Source organism: Carassius carassius, chromosome 3 (genome assembly GCF_963082965.1).
Source record: "Carassius carassius chromosome 3, fCarCar2.1, whole genome shotgun sequence".
NCBI lineage: Eukaryota > Metazoa > Chordata > Actinopteri > Cypriniformes > Cyprinidae > Carassius > Carassius carassius.
The window spans coordinates 7,504,391-7,522,395 of NC_081757.1; the positions used below are offsets into that span (position 1 = coordinate 7,504,391).

General features: G+C 36.3%; 1 protein-coding gene across 2 annotated transcripts in view; it reads right to left on the minus strand.

Moving 5' to 3' along the window:
• Nucleotides 1-18,005, minus strand: part of LOC132117793 (synaptotagmin-7-like) — a 124,230-nt gene that overhangs the window by 76,391 nt on the left and 29,834 nt on the right. The window lies entirely within an intron of this gene.

Consider the following 18,005-nt stretch of genomic DNA (forward strand, 5'->3'; position numbering starts at 1 on the left):
AAATAAATGAAATATTTAATAAATTCAATAATAATATAATTACATTTTTAAATAATTATGCCAAATAATTGCTTTTGAAAAATGGTCTCAATAAGATTTCTAATAAAATAATAATGCAAAATCAAACAAAATATTTTTTTTGAAGAAACATGCTTTATAAGAAAAGAATGTAAAATATAAAAGATGACAAAAACAGTATATGAATGAAGTACATAATGAAGAAACATGGTTTAAAAATTAAATGAGAAAAGAAAAGAAAATATGATTTATAATAAAATAAAAAATAGGATAAAATAATAATAATAATAATAATAATAATAATAATAATAATAATAATAATAATAATAATAAAATATAAAATAAAACGTGAAAAAATAAAATAAATAAAATTAAATAAAAAATATAAAATAAAATATAAAAATAAAATAAAAAATAATATCTATCTATCTATCTATCTACAATATAATATAAAATAAATGGTATCTTAATAATAATAGACTACATAATATAAAAACTACAAGAGACAAAAAAATGCATGTGAGTGATAAACATCTCTAATAAAAACCCTAAAGAAACATGCTTTATGATAAAATAAAACTAAACTATAGTAACAAATGTTTATTAGGCATGGGGGCACATCTAATTCATTATGATTAAGCTGACCTGTACGATACTCCCCATTGCCATTTTTTAATTATTAGGCATAAATTATTAGGCAAAGACATTTTTTTGAAGGACAGGAATTGATTTAATTTCTCTGGTGCAGCAGTGAAGTGAGAGGGGGCGGTGAAATTAAACGCAGGCAGCTGCTCAGAAAAGGGATTCATCTTCACTGAGATGGGCAGAACAGAGAAAGCAGTTAAACTGACTAAAACACACGTGAAATATAGAAAATATAGTCTGGTCCAATACAAGCAGACTGACCCCGTCATGACATTAGAGTCCATAAGAGTCCAGGTGAGGTCTGAGTCCCAGCGCGTCCGTGAGACTTTCAGAGCCGAGGGGATTTAGGTGGGAGGTGAGGAGAACAGAAAAGCTCTGAAATCAAGCGATCGCCGCTTTCTTTTTTTCCTTTTGAAACTGCTGTTTAGAAGCACAGTTGAAAAGTTTGATGTTTGGAAGGGTAATACTTTACATCAAAAAAAGTGAGAGAAAATTTGACAGTAATCCAGTAACTGAGAAGGCGAAGAAAAAAGGGAATAATATATATTGTGCAAAAAAAAGAAAAAGAACCGTAGAGGAGAAAGGGGGCAGAAGGGAGCAGGATAAATGATTTTATAAGAAATATAAAAATGAGGAAAATTACAGTGAGAGGAGGAAGAGGAGATAAATGTGTGCGAGAGAGAGTGTGTGCTGAGGTTATGGGAATTTTCTATCCTTTTATTTAATTTTATCAGTTTATTAGTCTTGTGAAGCCAGACGTCTGACTAATGGCATAAAGGCTGATTCATACCCCAGCTAAACAGGAAGAAACCATCTGACTGACCTGGAAAAAACACTTTTATAATTAGCATTTATTTCTTGCTTTTACAGTTAAAATATCTAAACATAAACAAGATACATTTACTGGAGAAGTTAAGCTGTGTAATTATTCATTATGACCCAATTGCAAATATTTTTGTTTTTGTTTTTAAGCTTAAATCTAACAGAATTTGAGTTGCATTAAAAACAAGAAAACTATTTTCCATCGAGGTAAGACAAAACTAACTTATTTCAAGATTTATTCTTTTAAAACAAGTTATATCTTCTAAGCTATTTTACGTGAGTAAATGTATCGTTTTTAGTCATTTTTATTAGAAAACTACTTATTGAAAAAAAATAGTATGAGTATGATAATTATAAAGAAACATGCATTGAACAATAAACAATAAACAATAAAATATTAAAATATTAAATCGTGTGCATAGTATGCAAGTCCTAAAGAAATATGTTTTACACAAAAAGAATAATAAAATAGATAGAATACAATATTGCATGGGTGATGAAGGTCTCAAGTACAAAATCTGAAAGAAACATGCTTTATAAAAGAATATAAAGTATAAAAAAATCAGGTGTGTATGAGTGATGAAGTACATGAAGGAAGATGGTTAAAAAATGCAATATTTAAAAAATTATTATTATTACAGCATACGAGTAATAAAAGTCTCAAATAAAATCCTAAAGAAACATGCTTTATAATAAAATAAAAAGAAAAAAAAACTGAGCACTTTTTATGAAATTTGTGATTTGGGTATAGCATTTTGTCTGAAATACCACCACACCACAAATGAAAAAAAAAAATCTGTGGTGAAAAAACTAATTATTTTTAAATAATACTTTGTGACATTGAAAAAAGGAATTGGAAAAACAGCAGCTATCTCCTAGTGATCGTAGTGATCAGAATTTCATCTTTCTTCCTGTAGACAAGATGTCTTCACTTCTGTTGGTCTGTTGGCAACACTCACTGTACCGTGAAAGATGAAAAGTGTCTCTGAGGGGTGATATCTGAAAACCGTTCCCCACTGACTGCACCATTAGCAACTTTATCTAGCCTTTCTGGCCTTTCAGAAGCAGAGACAATGAGAGAGAAGACAGGAAGCAATATGGAGAAGATGAAGGGATCAGAAAATGACCTGAAATAGATGGACTCAAATCTGAACGATTACTCTGACAGGGCAAAATTCAGAACTGGCTCCCATTTAAATAATACGTGTGAACTTGAAGTAAAAAACTGGCTACACTATAAAGGAAGTTGAGTGACAGGAAGAGGAATCTAGGTCAATAAACAATCAAATAAACCAGTTTCAACATTTTTGTTTTTGAAAACTTTCAAACAAGGTTTTTTGACAAAATGTTATAGTCTGTAATGCTCACCAAGGCTGAATTATTTATCGCGAATACAGTAAAACATACTGTAGTAATATTTTAATAATATTTTATAATTTAAAATAACTGTTTTTAATATTTTAATAACTATTTTAAAATGTAATTTATTCCTGTGATCAAAGCTGATTGTTCAGCATCATTACTCCAGTCTTCAGTGTCACATTATCCTTCAGAAATCATTCTAATATGCTGATCTGCTGCTCAAGAAACATTTATTACTATGTCGAAAATGGTTGTGCTGCTTAATATCTTTGTTTTTATTTTGAATTAGAACTTTTGTAACATTTTAAATGTCTTTACTGTCACTTTTTTTGCATCTTTGCCGAAAAAATGTATTAATTTCTTAAAAAAACAAAAAAACGTTACTGACCTCAAACATTTTAATTTCAGTACGTCTCATTTCACTACTTCCTTACATATAAATTCAATTGTATAAACTAAACTGGAAATTAAAACTCATGCTCAAATAAATTCTGAATGCCGCACATCCCTGATCTCTGATCTGTGAATCGGACAATATGACACTACATATATAAGCCAATTTATAAGCAAATTAGTGGCTTAGTTGAACTCAATGATCACCTGTAAATAATGTTGAGAAAACCCTCTTGATAAAGTCTGTTATGAGACAATGGCCCAAATAATAACATCCCTGTGGCCCGGCGCATTTTGGGTCATGGCACGTGTGACAAATGGGGCCATGTCGTTTCTCTTCGGACATTTCTCAAGCAGCGGCAGCAAGGATTCTGACAAGGTTGTGCCAAATAACTGACAAGATTATTTGTGGGTCAGATCCACAGCAAAGCCACGAGAGCAGATCCTTCACTCGTGTGTGACAGGACGAGCCTATAATGGCACTGACTGACGGATTTCAGTCCAACTTTAACAGCTGATGATGTACAGTAGATGCATGATTGCATATTTCAAGTGATTTAAAGGGATAGTTCACTCAAAAATGAGAACTGTTTGTCTATCAGGATCTATCTGTATCTCACTGTTACGATCGGGACACAGGAGACGAGAGATCCAAGAGCAGTGTGTGTTTATTGGGTAATCCAAAAATCAGAATCAAACAAGCAGGGGGTCATAACCAAAAATCAGTCCAGAAATAAACAAACAGGAAACAAGACACTAGAGGGAACACAAGGAAACCAGGTGACGGAAAACAAGGACTCCATGACACAGACAGAAAACAGACCGGTTTAAATAGACAGGATAATGACAATGAAAGTGAAGACAGCTGAGTGCAATTAACAGGTGTGCAATTACCGTGATGAAGGGACAAGGCTTTGTGGGAATTGTAGTGCCTGCGGTGAGGTGCCTATGGGGAAGTGAGACCACTAGTGGACACCCAGGGAAACACAGACCAGACACCTCGACACTCACTCCATCAGCCACACAATAACAAGGACAAATGATTAAAACTCATTAGGCCTCCCAAACACTGGCAGCGTCTACTGATAATTATTAGCATTTTTGGAAAAAGCCGTGGAAAAACCAATCGTCTAGACGCTTGTCAGAGAGCCCCCTATGGTATTCTCATTGAATATCTCAGATTAGAGATCAGGTGATCAAACAAAAAGCTTCTTGGTATAGTTATAGAAACAAAAGGCAGGAACTTGGGCAACCTTAAACGCTTTTGACGCTACTTTCAAAGTTTCAAGATTTAATATACTGAATATGAGTTCAAACACCATTATACAGTTTTAAAACAACAAAGACTATTAGAGTATGTTTGACAGTTTTTATTTAAAATGTCATATTTAATTCACTGTGTAGCTTGCAGTTTTTTGTAATTACTTGTGGAATTTACTAGAAGTTTCTGTGTAAAACTGTTCCAAAGTAAATCCTACACAATTTCTTTATCCAGCGTATAATCATAACATATACTGTATTACAGGGCACAGGACAGAAATGAAAAACGTGACTTTAATTAATAAATTAAAGTTGCACCTCATGCCACCATGAGATGGCTAATAATGATTCAAAAAGATGATAAGTATTCATAATCATAATAATAATTACAATAAAAACAACAACAGTTTGTGGTAATAATATACACAATATATATACAACTTTTTTTTCAAAGGAAATAACGTACTCAGTTACTAACGTAACCTTGGTTCTCTGAGATAAAGGAACAAGTACTGCGTCTGCTAAGACACTTTGGGGAAAACTCCTTTTTCTCAGAATACTGAAGCCTTTTTCAAAAATGTAGTGTAACTGCTCGGCCATTGGTTCATGCAGTGTATTAAAAATGAGCCTATGGCGATACAGCCCGCCAGAGCCCGCCAATATGAGCAAGGTATAAGGTTATATAAGCGTAAACTTCGCCATAGGATCCTCAGGTTACTTCAACTCAAGCAGCTACATAGAACAGCCAGCAACGCAGTACTCGTTCACATATCTCAGAGAACCGAGGTTGCGTTAGTAACCGAGTACGTTTCTAAATGATACTTCACTCTTACTGCGTCTGCTAAGGTGCTTTGGGAAACCAGTAAAATCCCACCATGCTGTTAAAGGAATGACCAATGCTAGAACTTCCAGCATAAATTTCTGCAATGGAAACTCCACTAGACCAAGACCAGGAAGAGGCAATGTTGAGTGGGATCTTACTCCCAAGGGGCATTGAAGGACCAAAGAAGAGTATGCTAGCTTGATAGTTTCAGTTATCCATTTGGAAAGTCTCTGCTTCGTGACTGGAGACCCTCTGGTGAGTTCACCGAAGCATCCAAAAAGCTGATACGACAGCCTGAATGTGGAGGAATGCTCAATGTATATTCTCAATGCCTTGACGGGGCAAAGTAGATTTAGCTCTTGGTCCTACTCCGAAGGAGGAAGCAATGAAAGAGCTTTCACCTGTGCTCTGAATGGAGTCTAGAGCACTTTAGGTACATAACCATGCCATGGCTTCAGGACAAACTTAAAGTCATTGAGCCTAAATTCGAGGCAGGTAGGGCTCACAGAGAGCATCTGCAGATCACCTATATGCTTAACCAATGCTAACGCCAGTAGCAGAGCAGTTTTTAGCATAAGGGGACGAAGGCCAATGGACTGTAGCAGCTCCAAAGAAGAGCGATTAAATATTGCAGTTTCCCCAGTAACGGCTGTACATGAAGCAGCTCTGCGATCATAAACACTGCCTTATCAGGAATTATAGGTAAAATTAAATAAAAATGCCAGTGACACATTTCTGAATACGAAATATGAAATAATTTCCTTTTGAAGTTTAATCCAGCCGTGTAGCGACTCTTGTCTTTCCGTCCCCAAATGTAAGACCTCTTGAAATTATCATTAAGACATTTCTTATACCATTTATCGTATTTAAAATCGTATGGCCTTAAGTTTGATACAATTCACTTCAGGAGTTTTTAAGGACCCACGGGAGATCAGTATTTAAGAGCCCGTCGGGCAGAGTGCGGATACATTTTGGTAGCCCGACTGGAAAACACAATAGCCCCGGGACATCTGCTTATATATATATATATATATATATATATATATATATATATATATATATATATATATATATATATATAGTTAGTAGGGGTGTAATGGTACGTGTATTCATACCGGACCGTTTCGGTACAGGGCTTTCGGTACGGTGCACACATGTTTATCGAATGACCGAATGCAAAATTTTGTATGCGGAACATAGGTAAATTTTCGCGTTTCCAAATGAACATATTAAGTGCCGGAAGTCTCCGCGTTCAGCGCAAATCCCGCCCTGCAGCTGATTCTAAGACCGGTGGCACTGGCTGCGTGGCGTGAGTGTGGCGTTTCTGCTGTGTGTCAGTTGCATGACGGCTGCTTCGCGTTTTCTGTGTCTTTACACACCAGAATCGTGCCTGACGCGGCGCTGGCGCGCTGCTGCTGCTGTAGGTGACATAGAGGGAGGCCGCCGACAGACCAGGATTTTGTCTTCACGACAACAATATCTATACTTCATGTTGAGCATAAATATAAAGCCTACTGATAAAGGACACCATCAACAGTATTGACGGCAAAATAGACTATGTTTGACAGGTGCAATATGCCAGTGTGTCACCGGCCTAAGGTTTTCAAAAGGCATCACGCGAGTGTGAACATCACTACAACTAGGAAAAAACCGATTGTAATTCAAACGCAGCTCCCGACGGCATTTAAACAGACCTTTGCTCTTAATTCCGATCGATCCAACGCAATAACGAAATCTGAGCAGGTCTAAAAACTTAAACTGTTGATGCTGCAACTTTATACTTTGGAAAAGTTATATATATATATATTTTAAATATGAGTAGGCCTACAAGCCCGGATTGGTAATGCTGCACTGTAATCATAGTTATTTATTTATATTTTTCATTATATTTTATTATATGATATTGGTTTGAGACTGAGAGTATTTTATTTAGTGGAGAACTTTGCAGCAGTATTTTATTTCCTATTCTTTTATATATATATATATATATATATATATATATATATATATATATATATATATATATTATTAAAAAGTATTTAAAAATAAGTGTAAACAAATTGTAAAAAAAAAAGTTTATAGTAATAAACAACCTTCAGTTTAATGTTTGCATTTCTTTCCCTTACTGTACCGAAAATGAACCGAACCGTGACTTTAAAACCGAGGAACGTACCGAACCGTGATTTTTGCGTACCGTTACACCCCTAATAGTTAGCCTACTTATATATAAAAAAAAAAAACAATTAAAATGATAGATAGATAGGTAAGTAGTGGTAGAAATGCATTAGTACATTCTAGAACAGTGCTTTCAGTTTGTGCACTGGTTTCAGGTCCACAGGGAAGCTTTTACTAAACCATGCATCAACAAATGATGTGAGTGCCTTTAAAGCAGCTAAATTACAGCCAGAACTGAGGCCTCTTTGATCTGATCAAAGAAAAAGTGCAGACTGTGGACAAAACGGGATAAAAGCCACTGCTAAAGATCTGGAAGAATCATAGGGCAAAGGACCAGGTACAAAATGCGAACCCTGACAGCGGGTCAGAAGCAAGCACCGCCCAAACAGCAGGAGACGGCAACGTTTGGGAGCTCTGGGTTTCCAGTAACCTACTTACAGACGGACCAACAGAGGCTGGAGTCCATTCACAGCCCTCCATGTCTGCACAGCCCGTCAAGAGGCTTATTTAGGCTATCTCGGGCCCCACGCGGTCCCCAAAGATCCAGCTGTCTGCTGGTGTCATCAACTTAGTGTCTATATGAGGAACTGCGTTTCTCATCATTGGGAGATGGGAAAAAACTGGAGCAACTGAAAGCATTTTTCTTTCATATTGGAAAAAAAATTACAAAAATGGAAGGGAAAAAAATTGAGGAACAAAATGTTTTTTGTTGTTTTTCTTTGTTTGTTTTTGTTTATATTTGACAAAGGCAAAGTGTACAGCAGACTGATATTTTACTATTTTATTTATTCACCCTTTATTTGTCCTGACAGGTTACTCGGAACAAATGTCAATATTGCTTTATTCATTTTTTTTTTATTTCAACTTTAGATATAGCTATTTTCTTAAAGTTAATTAAAAATGAGAAATTGGCAAATAAAATTATTTCATATATTTGATATATATTTTAAGTATAAAAAAGTATGTTTTTATGATTTTTATGAACATTTTGTTGATGAAAATCAGGAAGCTAGGAAGATATTAGTTGAAAAATAAAAATGTTTGTGTTTTTATTAATATGTTAATCATATTTTTATTCATATTTTTAATAAGAGTTTACTCAAATATTTTACATTTGCATTTTAATTTTTGTCATTTTTATCAGTTTATTTATATATGTCTGTAGGTTTTATAAACTTTTTATTTCAGTTATAGTTTATTATTATTTAGTTATTCAGGCTTACTTGTTTTAGTGCATTAAGTTCTTTTGGTAACCTTATATATATATATATATATATATATATATATATATATATATAGTTTCAGTAATGTTTATTTTATTTTAAGCAACAATTATTCTTAATGGTTTTAGTTTTAACTAACTATACTAACCCTACATAAAAATACTTTTTAGGAAAAATGATTTAAGAAAAAAAAGGTGAAAAATAAAAATGTTTTGAAAGAAGAACGAGAAAGACCAAATAATATGACTGTACTATGTATGCATTTCTCCATCATTGGGAGATAACTGGAAACTGGAGCAACCGAATGCCCTTTTTTTTCATATTTGACAAAGACAAAGTGTACAGCAGTCAGCTATTTTTACTATTTTATTTATTCACCCTTTATTTGTCCTGACAGGTTATTGGGAACACGTTACCTTTATAATAACAACCTGGCTAGCAATCTGAAACTCTCTCGGTGGTGATGAAATAGATGTAATTTGCCACATGCTTCGGCTGGGCCGGCTCGGTGAGAAACGTCTGACCCAATAAAGAACAATCATGATGAGCCAATCAAAGATTATGTAATACTGAGCAATGATGCCGGACAGCGGCCCGAAACAATACGGCTTTCCATTACAAGATACTTTCCATCTAAAGATGATCATATTACGCCAAAGAACTTCATCTATTTTTAAAGCAAAATGTCCTGCTGGGATTTCAGCAGTCTCGGGTACATTGCTTGAGCCTGATGCTCTTACTACATTTGGGATTATTATTATTATGATTCCCAAACACTTTCCTCGGTCTGCCACTATTCAACAAACATTCCAAACCCATTTATTAATCAATAAAAATCACTGATGAAAGTCCTAATTGACAAAGGTCTTGAATCATCTTGAATTTGTATATCTATTTTTATTTTATTTTATATCAGTCAACATTTGTTTCATTTCAAATAAGGAAAATACAGAAAAACATCTGACCTGAAATCACTTCTTCTCTTTCTCCTCTCTGAGAGAGACCCAGAAACACAGATTCTCACAGCGTTGTCTCAAAGATGAAACAATGAATCCAAAACTATATCTTTGAAATTACTTGCAAACCATAACTCAACATAAAAGGTGAAGCAAGTGCATATTAACTTGCTCTCAAAGTTTGGTTAAAGGATGAAGGCATAAACTCCTAGCATAAGCAAACAGTGTATTAGCATTGCATTTACATTTATTCATTTAACAGATGATTTCATCCAACTTAAAACAAGGAATACAAGCAGCGATTAATTTTGAGGAGGCAATAACACAATAAGTGCTAGCAATACAAAGTTTCAAACATCGTCCAGAATAGCACAAGCTATGGGAGCAATTAAGAAATAGTGAAAGCATAGAAGTAGTCAGCAGGATGTAGTAAAGTGCTCTCATTATCAACTGTACTTTTCTCAACCAGGGTTCAGCTCCCATGCAGGAAACACACATACTGACATACGAACACCCTGAATCGAATAGACAGAGTATGCATGGAATGTAGTGGACTGACAGCTGTGTGAATGCAGCTATAGAGCAAAAGCACTGCTAGATTATGAACTGGTGGCGACCTGCCAGCCCCTCTCTGCGTACAGGACCCCTGAAGAGGCCAGATGGGAGCCCTGCTGCGCCCCCCTGCAGTCACGACATGCACAGCCAATATTCCTGTCCAAACTCACACCTTGTGCTTTACATAATCCAGGTTGAAAAATGTGCCTTAATGCCTTGAGATCCCAGTGAAATACCTTACAGATGAATCATACGTCATCTCAGTTAGCCTAATTATTTCATCTTTTAAACATGTATTTTATCATAAATTCTTTACTGTCTCTGTAGACGTACAATGAAACTCTGGTGAAGCAACCTCCAGATAAGTGGTCGACCGATAAATCGCCAAGGCCGATATTGGCCGATATTTTTAAGATATCGGCATCGGCCGATACATTTTTCTGCTTGGCGATGTGTTCGAGGCTCGACTTTTATTTTGACAGCGCTGAGAGTGGCAGCACCTGAGCGCGCACAGTGCTCACACTCTCCCTCTTGTTTACAGTCGTCATTAACAATTCTGTCTAATACGGACAGAAGTCTGTCTAATAATCAGATAGAACGGTTAAACAAAGGAATTAATTTATACAAAAAGTATTATAATGATTGCTTTTATATTGTTATTAATAGAAAGGTAAACAAAACAAAAAAATGCTGTCTTGGCAAATAGTTTAAATAAAAACAATAAAAAATAAATACATAAAACTAATAAACCTTACGTTGATACACTTGGAATAAACTGTCAAATTGTATAAATTAAATTGATTAGATTAAAAAATTTCATAGGGCCCTACTTTTCTCAGGAGAAGCAGGTCACTTTATTCTCTGACTCTTCACTGAAACTCATCCCTGGCTCAGAGAAACAATTTCAACATTAGTGACATTTAATTTGTGATTATTCTTCCGAGGGGGGTTATCTTCCCAGTGTAAGCATAAAAAAATTAATTCAGGAATATTTAATAACACTCACCATATGGAAACCTACACACCCCTTCACTTTCCCTCCATCCAACTCTCTTCATTATCCGTCTACAATATTTACCTCATGCAGTCTCCAACTGGTTATCCACCAATAAGATAAAACGGACATTATATTTAATGTTTCAGGGATCAGTCGCACTGATGTTTATTTGCAATACTTGTAAAGCTTTGCCGAATCCTCTCAGTTTCTCCACACGTGGCTCCTGTAGCAGGCGACTCGCTCGGCTGCTTTAATCATGTGCTTATAATGGTGTGTGTTTCAGAGAGGCCCATTCATTCAGTCAAACTGAGCTAATCAAACACAGCCCAGCGTCCCAGTGAGGCTCCGTGGTTTGCATGTGTTCAGAGAGGCCTGTAAGTGTTACCCTCCAGCTCCCCACACCTTTGGACAAATCAATTTCCAAGACCATTACTGGCTAAGGTTTTAAAAAAAAAACATTAATTCATTATTGACTTTCAAAAACTGAAATAAAAGCAGCCACAAATGAGACTACACTTCGCATGCAGTAACAATGCAGAGAAATGAAATGTATGAGTTCACAATCACAAATAGTCATTTCTAGCTGAATAATATTGTACAGCTGAGTATATTGAGTGACTTCCTCGATATATTCCATCAAACATATTCATCAAAAATGATTCAGGAAAAACCAAATTGTCCAAAACATTGATTTTCATTTATTTGCAACTATTATTTTAATTGTATATTAATAATATACAGATTTATTTTATATTAACCCACATTAATATAAAATAAATGAAAATATAAAATGTAAATATTTTTGTTTGAATATAAAATTAAACATTAAAATAAATAGAAATGTTACATTTATTTGTTTTATTTTAAATTGTATATATTGTTTTAATATATTCCATATTCAAACAACATTAAATAAATTCAAATAATATAATGTAAAATAATAAAATAAAAATAAATAAATTCTAATTTACAATATAAACTTAATTTTAAAATCACAGAATATTCAGTGTGTATTATCTGAATTTAAATTCAAATCAAATAAATTAAAATGATTATTTTATATTCAAACGATATGTTTATATCTATATTACCTTATATTACTGTATAGTATATTCTTTATAGTTTTATTACATTTTATTATAATTCCTTATAATTTCCATTTATTCCATATTCAAATATTCTAAAACAAATTCAAGTAATATAATCTAAAATAAACAAATAAATAAAAAAATCTAATACACGATCTAAAAGTCAAATAATATAAAATATAAAATGTATATTATTTGAACAAAAATATTATCTTAATTTACATTCAAACAATATAATAAAGAAAATATATATTATTTAATATTATTTAAACATTGGAATATTATAAAATACATTTGTTTGAAGGAACAAACAAATGAACGAATAACTTTGGCAAATCGAGTGATTAGTTTTTTCCTCAGACGTGCTCATTCTGTCAGCATGGTGCATTGTAAACACCACAAATAATAAAACCTGCGTGCTGTCACCTGAAAGTTGCAAGTCAGTCAATCAAAACCCATCACATCAGTCAGAGCCTACTATTTTTTTGGCCTGGACCTAGTTTGTTTGAAAGAGGGTGGAAAACATCACATCTTGAGAAGTAGAAAGAAGAGACTGGGATATATTTTATAGAGAGAAATTAAAACCGACAGATGCAGGATGGAAGATGAGACGAAAAGGCCTGAAGTTAAGACAGTAAGAGATGTTGAGGATTGAAAAGGGTGGGAAGGTCAGCTGGGAGTGGAGGATGAAGTGGACGAGGGGATGAAAGAGAAAGAGAGTGTATTAAGAGCAGGAGGCGTGTAGGTAGAGGACACACAGGAGCGAGAGAAAGAAAGAACGAGAGTGATGGCAGCTCATAAAGGAGTATGACAGATGAGACACCGAGTGCCACTTGAGTGACAGAATACAGAATGAAAATGAAGGAGGAAATAAATGAGTGGAAAAGGAAAGCCTGATACCATAATACTATAAATATATTTTTTATAAATATTTTTTTTTAAATAATACAAATAAAAACATTGTGTGTTTGATGATCAAGAATTCATATTTGTATTTGTTTCAAATATAATTGGTTCCCAATTCCAAGTCAAAATCCAACATAACTCAAAAATCTAAACAAAAATGTCTTATTATTTTTGTAGAATATTATAAATACTACTAAGTTAGGAAAAAAAATTGTTTAATGTGCATAAACCAAATCAATAAACGTCTATTTAAAATACAGTATGGGTTACACCTTGTAAGGTTTCCTTTTTTTTTTTTTTTCTCGAGGACAAGTGTATGGTCTCACAACCAATCAATTTTCTAATCTTTCTAATGTTAATCTTTTTCTTGTCCGTTTTAATGTTGCATAAACCTTTTTTTTTTTTTTCAAATGCACGATTCTATAATTTTTATTATTAGTTTTTATTATGCATTTTATTATTTGAATCCAACATTGTTTTTTCCTGGCTGTCCCAATTCAGTCATAACGGACCAATTAAGAACCATAGATATATAACACGCTTAGAAAATACTGTACAACCTCGGTAGGATCAACCTGCATTATTATTACCGAAAAGCAATGAGTTTTGACATTTCACCATCTTCATATAATAGTTAGTGACTCAATTAGAACAGATGAAGCGGGAAACTCTTGTAATTTGAGGAAATAACACCAGCAATGCTATATCGGGAGAACTCAAGCCTGTCACGAGCAGTTTAAGAGGTCTCATGATGATGCATTGCATGTTGAATTTGAGGACACATTGGAATTGAATGAGACAGACTGGTATGTTTTCAAATGCCATTTCACAGTCGACTCGAATGCCTGTTGAGAGGAAGGTGCCGCTTGTTTGTCATCACCACAGCTGAACGGACGACTCGAAACAATAGCTCGGAAAGTGACGTAAAGACAGTTGTTACCTGTTTGTTACAGATATCTGAAACGATCTCACCGATCATGGTGACTACTGAAAAATCTGTGTTTTGAGAAGGGCTTTAAGTCACATCTGCTCCCTCAGAGCACTGTGAACACAACTGTAAAGCCTGCTTTGACAGAGCGTTTAGTGAACACATGAGCCCACATCTGCCTCATAAGCTTCAGCAAAAACAATCTCCCCGAGGGTGTGAGATTGGTACCACTGGATGTTAAATTGTCTGTAGAAAATGTGAATGGTGTTTCCAGCACAGAACTCACTGCCATGATGCCAGAGTGTTGCTATGTGGTTGCTAAGGTGTTCGGGATGGTTGCTAAGTGGTTGTTTACTGGAAAGACAATCAGTCATGGCAGTGTAGACTTGTTTAGAAACTGATTTAGAAAACAAAGGAAAAAAATAACAGAAAGTGTATATAGTGTCTTATCAGACATTCTGTCCATCCAACAGAAGTAAAGTGAGTTATGTAACAGGAGAAAGTTTGGCTTTAATATCACAGGCAAAACGTCAATAATGCTGAAAGAAAGAAAGAAAGAAAGAAAGAAAGAAAGAAAGAAAGAAAGAAAGAAAGAAAGAAAGAAAGAAAGAAAGAAAGAAAGAAAGGACACAATATTGGGGCAAAATGTTAAAGTTTTTTACTCTTTTTTTTTTTTATTATTATTATTAAAAAGCTACATTGGTGACCAGAAGCATGCATTTCTTGTACAAAAACATAAAAACATCTCATCTACACAATACACTTAAAAACATTTTCTATATAGTTCTGTTTTGTGTCAGATATTTCAAATCACACCGTGTATAAACAGGTAAAAATAGTACAGAAAAATCTCAACTGCATAAAACCTTGCTCCTATCATTGTTTTATGGTTTCGTCACCAGCAAGGTGGCCAGTGGGAATGTATGAATTTATGTGTATGTGTCTTGCAGCAAGTTGATTGAGTGTTTGTGACGGCTGAGTCCATTGCAAAGAGACTGAAACACAAATACATCTGATCTGATCCGATATCTGTCTGCTTCCTAAAGTATATGTCCTCTAGCTGTCTGTCTGTGCTCCTCACGTGGGGCCACATAGGTCCTTACAGTGCCTGAAGACTAGAAGAAAACCTACAGGTACAGAGCCCGCTGCTTCCACCAACATCCACACAGAATCAGGAAAATACTGAACAAATTTGAAACTTGTAAGTAATTTAATGCAACAAGCATTTAACAATACAAAAGGGAGACAGTGCATGGAGAAGCTCTCAAACAGGACAGTTTTTAAATAATAAGTACAATGAATATTAATGCATTTTATATGCATTTAGAGAAGGATTTCCTCTGGAAAGACATCATGACTTTTGAAACTTGGAAAAATGGCAGATGATCTGTGATTTTTGCTTCAACCACAAATTCAAGTTTAAACAGGACAAAAAAGCACCATGACAATAGTCCATTTGACTCTACTCTCCAAATCTTCTGAAGTCTTACAATGGCTTTGTGTGAGAAACAGTTTGAAATAAGATGTAAGATGTTATTCACTGATAATTTCCCTCTGCTCCAGAGCTTACAAAGGTTATGGTCCATTGCAATCATAACTGAATGTTTTATAATATTAGCCTTACTGTTTAGGACTGATGCCAGACTTATTATTAATTACTACTTTATTCCACCAAAACAGAACTGTGTGGCCTTCATCTCACAAAATAATAATTGAGTTTCTAGAAAACTATTTCTTGCCCCATCTTTAAAATCAAAATTTTAGTTTACGCTGATTTACAGTAGGTGTACTCAATTCTTCAGCGACTGAAAAATGACCCTGCACTGCTGTTTCCACACTACATTGAGCAGAACAACCTTTTCAGCCGTGCAAATGATTAAAACAGCTTTCTGGAGTACCAAATGAGCACATTAGATTGATTTCTTAAGGATGATCAACACTTTTTAGCATCATAATTTACTTAGTAGACGGAAGTGATGCATGCAGAAAATTGGGCTTTAACATCAAAGGTGTTATTTATTAGAAAGTGATGTGACATTCAGCCAAGTATGGAGACCCATACTCAGAATTCGTGCTCTGCATTTAACCCATCCGAAGTGCACACACACAGAGCAGTGAGCACACACACACACTGTGAACACACACCCGGAGCAGTGGGCAGCCATTTATGCTGCGGCGCCCGGGGAGCAGTTGGGGGTTCGATGCCTTGCTCAAGGGAACCTAAGTCATGGTATTGAAGGTGGAGAGAGAACTGTACATGCACTCCCCCCACCTACAATTCCTGCAGGCCCAAGACTCGAACTCACAACCCTTCGATTGCGAGTCCGACTCTCTAACCATTAGGCCACGACTTCCTATATATAGAGTTTGAATACACCTTCTGGTGCTACTTGGACACGTCATCAGTGAAAATCCCGGGGTCATAGGGTGTTTCGGGTCTTTAATCTTCATACACCCTCACCCGGGCAACCCTGCCTGGGGTTGTTCAGTCCCCGGCTTGTGTCCAAGTGGCATGTTGCTCCACGGATCCTCCCTACGGATCCACAGCCACCGAGAAGCCCTCTCTGCGGCCTCTAAGATGTTTGCGGTAGCTTTTTTCAATTGCAGTCCTTTCACTCCAAGGAGTTTGAGGGTTTGCAGCAGTGAGTGGCCAGCGAAGCCTCGGCACCCAACTTCGACTGGCTCGCAGCGAGTTTTCCAGCCGTTGTTCCGGCACTCCGAGCTGGGCCCTGCGTACTTAGCCCTCTTACGCTCATGGGCCTCTTTAATACGGTCTTCCCAGGGGACAGTTAGTTCCAGGATAACCACTTGCTTGGTAGACTCAGATGTTAGCACCATGTCTGGGCGGAGAGAAGTGACTGTGATGTTGCCTGGGAACTTAAGCTGTCTTCCAAGGTCAACCTGAAGCTGCCAATCACGAGCAGTGGAGAGGAGCCCCCCCGTAGAGCTAGGCCGGTGGAATTGTTCCTTCTGCCCAGCTCTAATGAAGGTGATTGTTTGTTTGGGGGCTACCTGGGTCTTGCTGAGCTGGATCGCTGTGCAGATGGAGTCCGCCAAAGCCTTAAGCACCTGGTCGTGGCGCCAGCCTTCCCCTAGCGCTCTTGAGCAGCTGCTCAAAAAGTGCTCCAGTGTGCCCCTCTTCTGGCACAGCTTGCACTCAGGAGTGTCTGCCAGGCCCCAGGTGTGCAGGTTAGCTGGGCTTGGGAGGACGTCATAGACGGATTGGACAAGAAAATTTATCCAAAATGCTTTCCAGAGCTCTGCCCAGGTTATTCTGCGTGGATCTGCATGTTCCCACCTGGTCCACGCTCCTTGTTTGGACATGCTGGCCATTTTGGTGTAGCGTTCTTTCTCCACCTCTGCTCGTATCTCGTCCTGAATCAGTCTGCGCCTCTCTTTTCCACGAGCCAGATCGTAACGTGGCTTGGGAAAACAACCAAGACCTGCTCGTCCCATTGCCATGGAGCCCACCAGCGTTTTGTGCCTTAGTCGTGCCTCAGCTTTAGTGACGGCTTCTTGCACCTGCCACTTTCTCCCGGTCTTCACGAGGATTCCTGCTGCTGCGACTTTTGTGTCTCTGGAGTCCCTGTACATCAATACCTCTCTGGAGCGGGTGACTTTGAACTCCTCTGATAGTCCACTCAAAGGAAGATGCAGCTTGGTGGAATGGCCGTAAAGGGCAATGCTGCTCAAGGACCGAGGGAGCCCCAGCCATTTTCTGAGGAACTGGCTGATAGACTTCTCTAGAACCTCGACTGTTGATGTTGGTACCTCGTAGACTAACAGGGGCCAGAGTAATCTTGGCAAGACTCCGTGCTGGTAGATCCAGGTTTTGAATTTTCCGGGGAGGCCAG